Source organism: Myotis lucifugus, unplaced genomic scaffold, assembly GCF_000147115.1.
Source record: "Myotis lucifugus unplaced genomic scaffold, Myoluc2.0 scaffold_31, whole genome shotgun sequence".
NCBI classification, from domain to species: domain Eukaryota; kingdom Metazoa; phylum Chordata; class Mammalia; order Chiroptera; family Vespertilionidae; genus Myotis; species Myotis lucifugus.
The window spans coordinates 2271213-2283477 of NW_005871079.1; the positions used below are offsets into that span (position 1 = coordinate 2271213).

Here is a 12265-nt window from a genome sequence, read left to right on the forward strand (position 1 = left end):
GGCCTTCTTTTGTTCCAGCAGGAGCCCCGAGCGTGGCCGGGACGCGGCGGAGCTCGGGAGGTGGGAGGAGGAGGGAAGCGGGGGGGAGGCCGAGAGGGAGGCGGAGGGAGGACCGGAGGCTGCGGCGGCTAACGCTGCTCGCGGCGCTCGCCCGTCGTCTCCTCACGCCTCCGCCGGCGGCGGGTAGGGCCGATTCCCAGGGCGAGCGGGGCGGGCGCCGCGAGGACTGTGCGCCGCGAAGGCCCGCCGATGGCGTTCTCCGTCGCCGTCGCTGGTGCTACGCCGATGAGAGGCCGGGGCTCCCGGGGGCGAGCGAGCCCGACTACATGCAGACAGGTCGCGGGTCCGGCCGACTTCCTTTTCCGCCCCCGCGCCCGGGCGTGAGGGAAAGAGGGAGGGAGGGGCGGGGCCTGTGCGTCAGCGAAAACCCCGACGGCGGCGCTGGGGAGCGTGGTGACGTAGCCGCCCGACGCCCCGCCCCGCCCCTCCAGTCACCCGCTCCTCGGGGCGGGGCGGAGCCTGACGGCGAGGCTGTCGCGCGGAGCCGAGTCACCGGCGCGGCCGGCCCCAGGGTGGAGCTGGAAAGAGCGCGTCCTACTGAGTATGTGGTTCTATTTTTAACCCGATTGTTCGCCCTCAGCCTCCCTCCTCCCGATTTTCTCACTCGCGCCTACTTTTCGCCATCTGAGTTCTCACGCTTTTTCGCGAGCCCTTTCCTCCTTCACGCCAACGACCCCTCCCCCACCCCCCAAGAATTACACGGATTCGCTTCGCGAAGAGGAAAAGGCACTGCTTTACAGACAGATTTGGGGTGTTTTCGCCCGTGCGTGAAGTCTCCGCCCGCCCCGCCCCGCCCCCTCCCACCCCCTGTGAGTCCCAGAGTCCAGCCTGAGCCTGGCCCGGACGCCGCCGGCAAGGAGCTGGGCCGGCGGCGCTCGCTCAAGGTCAAGGTGGTTGTGCAGAGTCGGGGAACGCTCCGCCGTCTAGCGCGGTGCCAGCCCTCGGCCCGCGCCTCTGTTCTGAACAAACTGTTTTGGCCAGCCTGTAAAATCCCTGGAAATGGGCTGTTCCAGCAAAGCGCCGCGAACTGGGGAAGGCACCGAATGTTCTGCTCAAGGAATGGAGTGAAGGGACAAACAAGCTAGACCCGGGGCAGAGACCAGAAGGGAGGAAACGCTGCAGGAGGAAGTTCAGGAGGGGAGAGGCGGGAAGCAGGCAGTTCACCGATGGGGCACTGGGCCCAGCGAATTTGAAAGGGCGAGTTAACTGCGAGCGCTAGAACCTGTGCAAAGCACCACCACCAACAAAAGACTCCCACTCCCAGCAGACCCCTCCAAGCGACGTCAGTTCAACTCAAGAGGACAAAATGACTAAGACAGATAGGACTTGTGTTGTTGTCTAGTAACCGAGAGTGTAATGAACGAACAGGAATGAGGTTTAGGGCTTCTATTAGCCACCATTGAGATGCCCTGTGGATAAGAGCATCAGCCTCGCGGGTTGGGTTCTGGTCAAGGGGCACTTACGGGTTGCATCTCGGTGCACGCGGGATGATGTCGGTGTGCGATCGATGTTTCTCTGTGTCTCTCCTCCTCCTTTCTATGTTTCTCTCAGTCTCTTCTCCTCCTTTCCACTCTATAAAAAAAATCAATGGAATATCCTGGGGCGAGGATTAACAGCAACAACAAAAAGATTGGAGTGACAGCCCTTCAGAGTGTCCCAAACTCTTGGATCAGAAAAGCCCCTGCGGTCCTTATTTAAAAGACGACTAGGCCTCTTCCCGGAGATTGTTTTTGGTTGGTCTGGGGGTGGAGCTCAAGAACCTGTATTTTAAGTAATGCTCCAGGTGATAACTTTATAATTTTGTGTATTTGGGAGACCCTGTTTTGGTGCTCTGTGCCAAAAGTTCCAAAATCAAACAGTTTCCGGCCGCAGTAAGCAAAAATACCTAGAATATAAGTGACCATTTAGGCTGATTTCTGTGGTTAGTTAATGTGCTAGAAATGTTAAGTAGTTTCAGTCACTGGTCCCAGGGCCATTGGAATTTATTTCCTCGAATGAGTAGTTAAGTTAGTAAAAACAAAGCAGTTACCATTTACAGATCATTTTTGGTGCTAAGTATTTTTTTCCATTTAGGGCCTCATTTAATCCTAACGGTAATTCCCTGAAAGTAGATACTATTATAACTATTAAGAAAAGTGACTTGCTTAAAGCCCTGAAGGACAGGGAAGCTATGAAACTAATTCTTACTGAGGAAAATAATAACAGACTCCCCCCACTCCCAGAATTTTAGTTATTAAAAAGTGAAACACGCCCTAGCTGGTTTGGCTCAGTGGATAGAGCCCGCAGACCAAAGGGTCCCGGGTTTGATTCTGATCAGGGTATCCTACCTTGGTTGCAGGCTACTCCCGGGCTGGGGACCTGGTCAGGCGTGTGCAGGAGGCAACCATTCAATGTGTTCCTCTCACATCAGTGTTCTGTCTTTCCCTCTCTCTTCCACGCTCCCTAAAAATCAATGGGAAAATATCCTGGGGTGAGGATTTAAAAAAAAAAAAAAGAAGAAATACAAATTCTCAGGGCCCCACACCAGACCTATGGAATCACAAACTCTGGGGTTTGGTCCAGGAGTCTGTATTTTAGCAAGTTTTTTGTGATTCTGATGCATGCTCAAGTTTGAGAATTGTTCACTTACCCCTACCATGCCATCAGGTGACCTCTCTCAGATGCTCACACCAGGTAAAGGGAAAAGGTTAAAAAAAGAAGAGATTCTTTTCATGTTACTGATGTAACAGATTATGGGATATGCCCCCCCCCCTTTGGTGTTCTAAATTGTCAGACTCTAAAGGCAAACTATAAACAAAATATACAATAGAATGCTCTTAATTTAGTATGCAAAAGGACTGTCACTCTATGATCATCAGAAAAGGTTGAAACTGACCTTTGTAAAATAGATAACAGGAAAAGTGAGGTATGCTCGAATGTGAGGTTATTAATTGTTCGAAAACACCTTTCATAGAATTTCATTATGTGGACGAAAAAAGATTTTTATGGAAAGTATAGCCTCCCAAGGTGATCTGTTCATTAATTCCTAACTGGGCGGGTCATGGCGGGTTGTCATGCCCCAGGCATATAACTTTTATAGTGAAAGGTTTATCTTTGCCTTAAATAGTCCCTGTCCATTTTTTGTGTGCATCTAGGTTATCACGACTTTGAAACAAGGGTAAGCCCCCTCAAGAGAGCACATAATCTTTTTTTCTCTCTCTTTTTAAATCTTTATTGATAAAAGTATCACATATGTTCTCGTTTTTTCCCCATTGACCCTTTCTAGCCTCCACCCACCCCCTGCCCCAGGCCTTTACCACACTATTGTCTGTGTCCATGGGTTATGCATATATGCATACAAGTTCTTTGGTTAGTCTCTTCTCACCCACCCACCCCGTCCTTCCCTCTGAGATTCATCAGTCTGTTCCATGCTTCTATGTCTTTGGATCTATTTTGTTCCTCTATTTAGTTCTTTAGATTCCACATATGAGTGAGATTATGTGATACTTACCTTTCTCTGACTGGCTTATTTTGCTTAGCATAATACTCTCCAGGTCCCTCTGGACTGTCTCAAAGGGTAAGAGCCTTCTTTTTTTACTGCTGCATCGTATTCCATGGTGTAAATGTACCAATAATGAATTCTCATAAAGAGAAACTAGGGGGGAAAAAATCCCATTTACCATTTAACAAACAAATTAAAATACTTAGGAATAATTTAAACAAGGAGGTAAAAGACTTGTACTAAGAAAACTACATGACATTTGAAAAAAGAAATACTAGTAGAGAAAGATATAAAGAAGTGGAAGAATATACTGTGTTCATGGACTGGTAGATTTAACATAATTAAAATGTCCATACTACCCAAAGCAATCTATAGATTCAATGCAATCCCTATTAAAATACCCATGACATATTTCACAGATCTAGAACAAATACTCCAAAAATTTAGATGGAACCAATAAAGACCCTGAATAGCCGCAGCAATCTTAAGAAAGAAGAACAAAGTTGGAGGAATCACAATACCAGATATCAAGTTATACTACAAAGCCACTGTAATCAAAACAGCCTGGAACTGGCACTAGAACAGTTCAATGGAACAAAACAGAGACCCCCGAAATTGACCCAAGCCATTACACTCAATATTTGACAAAGGAGGCAAGAACATACAGTAGAGTGAAAACAGTCTCTTCAATAAATGGTGTTAGGAAAAGTGGACAAATACATGTAAAAAAATGAAACTGGACCACCAATTTACACCATACACAAGAATAAACTCAGAATGGATAAAAGACTTAAATGTAAGTTGTGAAATCATAAGAATCCTAGAAGAAACCAGAGGCAGCAAAATCTCAAACGTCTCTTGTAGCAATATGTTTGCTGATACATAATCTTAACTATTCAGTTATCCAATCTCTTCCTTACTTTCTTCTACCTTCATGTAATCTTCCTTATGTTACCTCCTTAATTTCAAATGCATAAAAGAAACTGCAAAACTGTCATTCTCCGAAAATTTAAGATGTGTCCCAGCAATTGTAGTCAGTTTGGCATAATATCTTATTGAAATTTTATAGGTTTGGACCTTCTTAACCCATTGTATGCCATAAGCGTCTAGATGCAAGCAGCGGACCTTCCCCACATGTCACGCGCGTCTGTAATAAAAAATGTTTTCCCTAAGTGGCAGCCCTGACCAACTTTAAAATCATTTTTCTCGAGAATTTTCAGCTGAAAATATTCAAGAACACCCGAATTGTGAGTAATATATTTATTTTTATAATATTCATTGCAAATTGATTTTTTAAATTAAATTAAGAATATTGGGCGGGGGGAAAAAAGAGACATACGTAATACTCTTTGTAATACTTTAAGCAATAAAATAAATAAATAAATAAATAAATAAATAAATTCAAAATATTATGGCATGTGGGGATGGTTTCCATTTTGGATGCGTGGCAGTTAACTGGTTAAATCTACAATTGCATAGCACATACCAAGTGTCTGGTACTGGTCCATTCCTAAGTATTCTTTGAAAATAATTCAATTATCCTTTATTCATTTTTTTTCTTTAAAAATGTTTTGCACGTTTAACTACATTCTAGGCACTCACAGAACTGGGTGCTGGAAAATACATTGGTGGGAAAAATGGATCTTACTCTTGTTTTCATGGCTCTTACTGTCATGTTGGGGAGAAACATCCTATATAATAAAAGCCTAATATGCAAATCGACTGAATGGAGGAACGACCGGTCGCTATGATGCACACTGACCACCAGGGGGCAGACGCTCAATGCAGGAGCTGCCCCCAGGCCACAGGCCCCAGGCCAGCCAAGGCAGGTGCCAGCAGGATCCCCCCCACCCCCCGATCGCCCAGCTGGTCACCCTGCAAGGGAGGTGACCAGTGGGGTGGGGGGAGGGGCTGGTGAGTGGGCAGCGCCGGCTGGCAAGGCAGGTGCTAGCGGGGGCCCCTCCCCCTCCATAGCCCCGCCAGTCGCCCCAAAGATCGGCCCTGATCGCCGGCTAGGTCTAGGGACCCTACCCATGCACAAATTTCGTGCATTGGGCCTATTGTTAACAATATTATCATATAAATATATAACTATGAACTGGTAAATAACTTGAAAGAAAGGTACAGAATGCCATGGAGCATATAACCAATAGCAGTGGATACTGAAAAACACCCAGGTCTGAGTTCCATTACCAATCATCCCATTGCCAGTGGAGCCAGGCTTACTTCTTTAAAGTGTTTAACTATAGTAAACTGGCATGTCCTTTGAGACGGTTGGAACAGTTTGTATTCTGCTTCAGAATTAGGTAAAGTCATTGCAGATTCACTTACATTTTTCTTTGTCATCTAGGAATGGGCCAAAAAGGGGATTGGTGATTGGAGAAGAGCAAATGTAATTAAATTTCTTAGAAAGTAGAAACTGACATCCCTGAAAAATAGCAATAAAAGTTATTAGTCCACTGTAAAATAGAAAAGACCTGAAGTTATTTTAACTTGACATTTAACTTTCTATTACAGAGACAGTTGCTTCTGTGGCATTATTGTAATACTCTGTCATGGGTAACTTCATTTCCTCTGTGTGCCTGAGTAGAGCTATGTGAAGCACAAAGTCTTTGCTGGGTTTTTAAAAACTGTTTAGTGCTCTGGTCAGTGTAGCTCCATTGGTTGGAACATCATCCTGTACGCCATGGGTGGGGAATGTCCAGCCTGCAGGCCATATAAGGCCCCCCAAATCATTTGGTCTGACCCTGCCAAGGCATTAGGGGTGAGTTAATTAAATGTTTGACCAAATATGGCAGGCTAATTTTTAAGTTGATAATTTTGTGTGGTCCACGAATGATGTTATAAATATCCAAATGGCCCTTGGCACCAAAAAGGTTTCCCATCCTTGCTGTACACTGAAAGGTTCCAGGTTCAATTCCCAGTCAGGGCACGTACCCAGTTTGTGGGTTCGATTCCCAGTGTGGGCTCTGTTGGGGTTTGTGCTTCTCACTCTCTCCCCTCTCTCTAAAATCAATTTTTTAAAAAACTGTTGGGTGTTATTTGATGTTCATATAGTGTTCCTTTTCTTTTCTTTTTTAGTCCCTTCGCAAATCAAAGATCAAGGTAATGAGACTCAATTATATTTTTATTATTTCTAAAATGATTGACTGAAAAGGATTACAATATTGTACTTAGAGCAGGTCAACTAATTAAAAACTTGAAAGCATACATACCATTATTAATATTTTTCCTTTTGGCCGAAACCGGTTTGGCTCAGTGGATAGAGCGTCGGCCTGCGGACTGAAGGGTCCCGGGTTTGATTCTGGTCGAGGGCATGTACCTGGGTTGTGGGCACATCCCTGGTGGGAGATGTGCAGGAGGCAGCTGATCGATGTTTCTCTCTCATCAATGTTTCTGACTCTCTATCCCTCTCCCTTCCTCTCTATAAAAAAATCAATAAAATATACTTAAAAAAATATTTTTCCTTTTGAATAATTAATAATTAAATAGTTAAAATATCAGTGAATCCAATAATGGATTGCTTTTAGACCCAGATCAACAAGTGGTTGGCTGAATATTTTTTCCCTCAAGAACTTGATGAAGCAAGTAGCAATTTATTTGTATAGACCTTTTGATCATTTTAAAGCCATACTTATTTTCAGTGAAAACAATTTGATTAAAGAATCTTCAAATAAATGTCATGGATATCTTACCTGATAAGAGAAGACTTTCAAACAAACTCCAGATACTGTCAACATAGCCATAAACAATTTTAAAGACTATTTAAATGGCCTGGCCAGCATGGCTCAGTGGTTGAGTGTCAACCTATGAACCAGGAAGTCACAGTTCAATTCCTGGTCAGGGCACATGCCCAGGTTGTGGGCTTGATCCCTAGTGTGGGAGGTGCAGGAGTCAGCCCATCAGTGATTCTCTTTCATCATTGATATTTCTATCTGTCTCTCCCTCTCCCTTCCTCCCTGAAATCAATAAAAATATATTTTTTAAAAAATAGCTAACAAATTTTATTTTTTAAGAACTTATTGTGAAATCATGAGTGGCTGTTTGTTTTGACTTGTACTTGGGTGTAATTAGGTGGACTCCTTACTATGGTCAACTCTCGTTACCAGATAGTGAATTATATGTCATATACCTCATCTGTAGTAACCTGTATACTTTGCCACTTACAGCACATTTGTTTTTCTGTTTTTCAGGGATGTTGAGAATGAGGGAGAAGTAGGCAAGAAGTAGGCAAAAGAGTTTTGGTTTTGGGGTGAAATTCTTTTCTACAGCTGTTTTATTATACTATTTTTCAAAATTACAAAATACCAATAATATATGAATATATATTCTCTTTGTTTAAATTTCAAGCAACACATAATTTGAACAGAAAATTAGTCTCTTGTTCAAGCCACCCCCAACCCATTCTCCTGTTCCCAAAGGTAATCCTTAGGTACTTGTGTCTATCCTTTCAAACTTGTTTTCTTCATTCATGTACTCATACATAATAGAGGCATTTTTGTGATTTGTTTGTTTGCATACATGAAATTAAGCTCTATATATTGCTCTGCAACAGTATGCCTTGGGGATCTTTCCATGTCAGTTCATAAAAATCTACCTTATTCATTTTAACAAATTGCAGAGTATGGGTGTAACATAATTATGTTAATCATTATCTTACTGGTGGATTTTCTGGTTGTTTGCATTTCCTAACTATGATAAAAAATGTTGATAAGGGTAGTAACTTATTCAGAAAATGTAGTGTATTCATACCAATTATTTTCATTTTAGAAACATTTTTTTATCTGGACTTTGGCCATGCTCAAATGTCAGTCCTTGTGAATAGAATTAATTTTTAAGACAGTAGATAAATCTTCCTGACTTAACTGAATCTCTTTTTCTCTTTCTCCCTCCTCCCCTCCCTCCCTTCCTCCCTTCCTCCTTCCCTCTCTTTTTAACTTTTGAAAAGATAATACAGCAGGATTCACTAGGAGAGAATCAACTACAATTTGAAGTCCTGCATCATTTCTCCCCCATCCATAAGCTAATGATCCTTATGACAGTAGGTAACTTTTGTTAGGCACTAAGTGCCAGGCTTTGTTGTAAGTACTTTACACACGTTAATATTAATTCTCATAGAAGAATTAGGAGGTAGACAATTAGTATCCCCATTTTGTTAATGCAGAAATTGTCAGTCTTTCTGATACTGGAAAAATGAGAGGACTTCCACATGGTGTACCTGAAAGGCCTGGACAGTGAGTCCTTATTCCGTGTGTGGTAAAAGAAAGCAGTGCAGCTCACCAAGGCCCAGTGGTCACAGCTCCCAATCAAGAACTGCTCCAGACTTCATGGGGGGTCCAAGTCAGGATGATCAACTCCTCTGCTTTGCCCCAGATTTTCCCACTTGCCCTCTTTTAGGAAACTCAATCCCTCAGTCCTGGGTGAACCTAAATGGTTGGTCACCCTAGTCCAAGTAGTGTTCTTTTCTCTTTTTTTTCTTTTTTTAAACATTTTTATTGATTTCAGAGAGGAAGGGAGGGGGAGAGAGAGATAGAAACATCAATGATGATAATCATTAATCAGCTGCCTCCTCCACGTGCCACACTAGGGATCAAGCCGGCAACCTGGGCATGTGCCCTGATATGGAAACCAACTGTGACTTCCGGGTTCATAGGTCACACTCAACCTCTGAACCACGCTGGTGGAGCGTAATGTTTGTTTTGAGGAAAGGTGAGAGAGAACATACCTGGAGCAGGTGGGTGATAGCTCTGTGTCGTGGTCATCAATGAATTTGGCAGGAACTTCATTGTGAACCATTGGCAGTGGGTATCTTTTTCATAAACCTAGCTGTATAAATGGTAAGGTCAAGGTTGCTGATCTCCCCTCTCTAAAGAGTCACTATGGTACTCCCTGTGAGATAGGAAAAGATTAAAAAGGAGAAGAGGCCTACCACCTGGGTTGCGTATATCAGAACACAAAGGATTTTGAAGAGCAACCAAACCACACAAACTCCCTGACAGCAAAAGTTCCTGTGTTGTTTTTCTCCCCCTGATTGTTAATGTCAGGCAATTTAAGTGCAATGTCCTGCCTTTACCCATAAAAGGCCTACTAAATATCCCACTCTTCCTTGTTTCCTTGCAGCCAGCAGTCCAAGCTGCTGCATTATCTGTGTTGCACAGATTTATGTGTGTTTTTTTTTGGTATGTGACCTGGAATTAACCTCATTACAACAAAGATGAAATGTCCCTTTAAGAAAAACTTTAAAAAGCAAAAAGATTGCATTTTTTTCCTTGAACAGTTTGACAAGCTTGTTATATTTAGAGTTCCAAGTAGAATGACTTTTGCTGTTGTAAACTCAGTCACAAATTGCAAAGGGGATCAGAAAACCAGAAACTAGTCATGTTTCTTGGCAGATGGTGGGTGCCAAGAGGGGGAAAGATGGGACCATGGGCATCCTTAACAACAACAAAAACCACAAAACATAGGTCTATTTGGTAAGATTTTATAAAGTCTTGCATGAAAAAGAACTCATTTGAAAATTGCTCCACCTAAGAAATTCTGATAAAAATGCCTGCTCCCAGAAATACAAATAAACAAGTCATCCATTCACTTCGTTATACCAGTTTAGCTCTGAAATTATGCTTAACACAGCACTAAGTGGCTGAGTGAGTGGCATAGTTGACCAAAACTATAGTTGAGAGAAGTACTGTGCAGCTCATAGTTAACAGTGGGAGGCCATTGATTTTGCAACAATTTGTTTCTTTTCTGATTTAAAACAAAAAGTAATTTTTAGGCCCCAGGGGACCTAATCTATTATCAGTGTTCATCCTTTACCAGTCATCCTTTTCCTTGGAACACACCACACTGTGAAATCTGTGCAACGAGGACATCAGAAACCGACTTTAGGGATGTGGTGAGAGATGTGGCCCTGAAAACACTGGGGACACTTTGTCCCCAAGGCCGGGGTCACTTGGGAGGTAGACAGAGCTCTCCGTAGAGATGGGACGTTCTGAACTCTTGATTAGACAAATACATTACAAAACTTGCTACCTAAGACTTTCTGTGGAAGAACTTAGATATACTCTTCAGTGTGTTCTTTTTACCAAAACAATGGACTTTCTGACTCTTTCCAACACATAAATATTGAACATCTCCTCCATAACTCAAAGCTCATCCCCACAGAGTCAAGTTGAGGGTGACTTGGCCTCTTCCCCAGAGGAGCTGATGACTTCCTGACGTCATCTGCTGCTTCACTCTTCATCACTGTGTTCCTGCCACTCGGCTTCCCTGCTCCTCCTCAACCGTGCCGAGCTCTCACTTGCTTCATTGCTTTCCCACTCACTGTTTCTTCCACCTAAATAGATTTTGTTCGCGATATCTCACTTTACTGACTTCCGGATTAAAGTCATCCTCACAAGGGAGGCCTCCCCTGACTCCACCCCGCCCCACCCTCTTTTATTATTTTTTGTCCTGTTTTACTTTTTTCTTTTTTTTGATTTTTTTTAATTAAATCTTTATTGTTCAGATTACATTTGTTCCTCTTTTTCCCCCCCTCTCATGTAAGTTCCATGCAAGCAGAAAATTAGTTTCTTTTGCTTACTGCTATATCCCTGGTGCCTGCAACAGTGCCTGACACCTCATAGATATTCAGTGAATAACTGGAAAGAATGAGTGAGTAAAGTGGTCAAGTAGACTGCTCTATTAGTCACAATCAGGTTGGTGTAACTCAGTGGTTTTTATGCTCCTACATCCTGAAGATCATGAATCAAGTTCTAAGTACCTCAGAAATCTTCAAGGTTAATGGTTTTATTCTATGTCGAGCAAAATACTTAGGGAATGAGGGAGGGTAAACAATAAGCTCTCCATTTCTTCCTATCTCTTTCCTTGTCTCCTTCAACTGCAGCAACTTTGCTTTTAGCAACTTTTTATAGTCGGCTTCCACAATAAAAGTTAGGATTTCCTTTTTGTAAAGACAAGATTTCCTAAGCTAAAATACACTAAACAAACAAAAACCAGAAACCAGAGAAAAAGAAAACCACTCTTTGAGGGAGTTCTGGTGGGAGATGTTAATTCATTGCTTTGTCACTTCCATCAGCTTTCCCAAGGAACCTGGGAGAAGGGTCTGAATTATGTGAGAGAGTCAGCCCTGGTGTCTTGTGGAGGCTTGACTTACTCAAGACAGAACCTGGGGGGGCCATGAAAGAAAGGTGGAGTTTAATGGTTTTAACTATACTAGAAAATAACCTGTAAGGTAATAAGATTTAGGAAATTTTCCTCTCAATCACTTTATATTTCAATGTTAGAGAAATTGAATGAGAAGCAAGTGGCTTTTTTGTAAATATATGAAAGATCTTCCCTGCAAAATCCTTATTTTGAAAGATCAAATTTGCATCATCAACAGAGAAGCTATTAGAAAAACAACAGCACTTAAGGCTTACACAATAAAAAATGGTTTAGATTCTTACCAGTTGTCCACTGTTGACTGTTGAAATGAACAGCTGTGAGCTCTGTGCTCACAGTTTTCACATGGCCCACATGTCCTTGGGGGGATCCTACAGTTGTCATTTAAACAAGCATATCTTTGTCATGTTGGGAGAGGCATCTAATTGCATGCTGTTGGAGTGATGTGATCCTGGGTCTGTGCTAGGCAATTGGGAGCATTCAGTACAGTTCAGAACATTGTAGGGACTAAAGTTTTCCCAGTCCTTAGTAGTGTCAGTGCCTGGCTAAGGGGAATGAATACAT

The 12265-nt window shown here is 42.7% G+C and overlaps 1 long non-coding RNA gene across 1 annotated transcript; it reads right to left on the reverse strand.

Annotated features, from left to right (window-relative positions):
- Positions 1-6804: 6804 nt before the first annotated feature.
- On the reverse strand, positions 6805-12054 carry LOC111825547. Its single transcript, XR_002828732.1, has 3 exons — positions 11986-12054; positions 9267-9367; positions 6805-6823 (listed from the first exon to the last, which is right to left on the reverse strand). It is a non-coding gene; the product is annotated as an uncharacterized LOC111825547 (long non-coding RNA).
- Between the last annotated feature and the right edge of the window lie 211 nt (positions 12055-12265).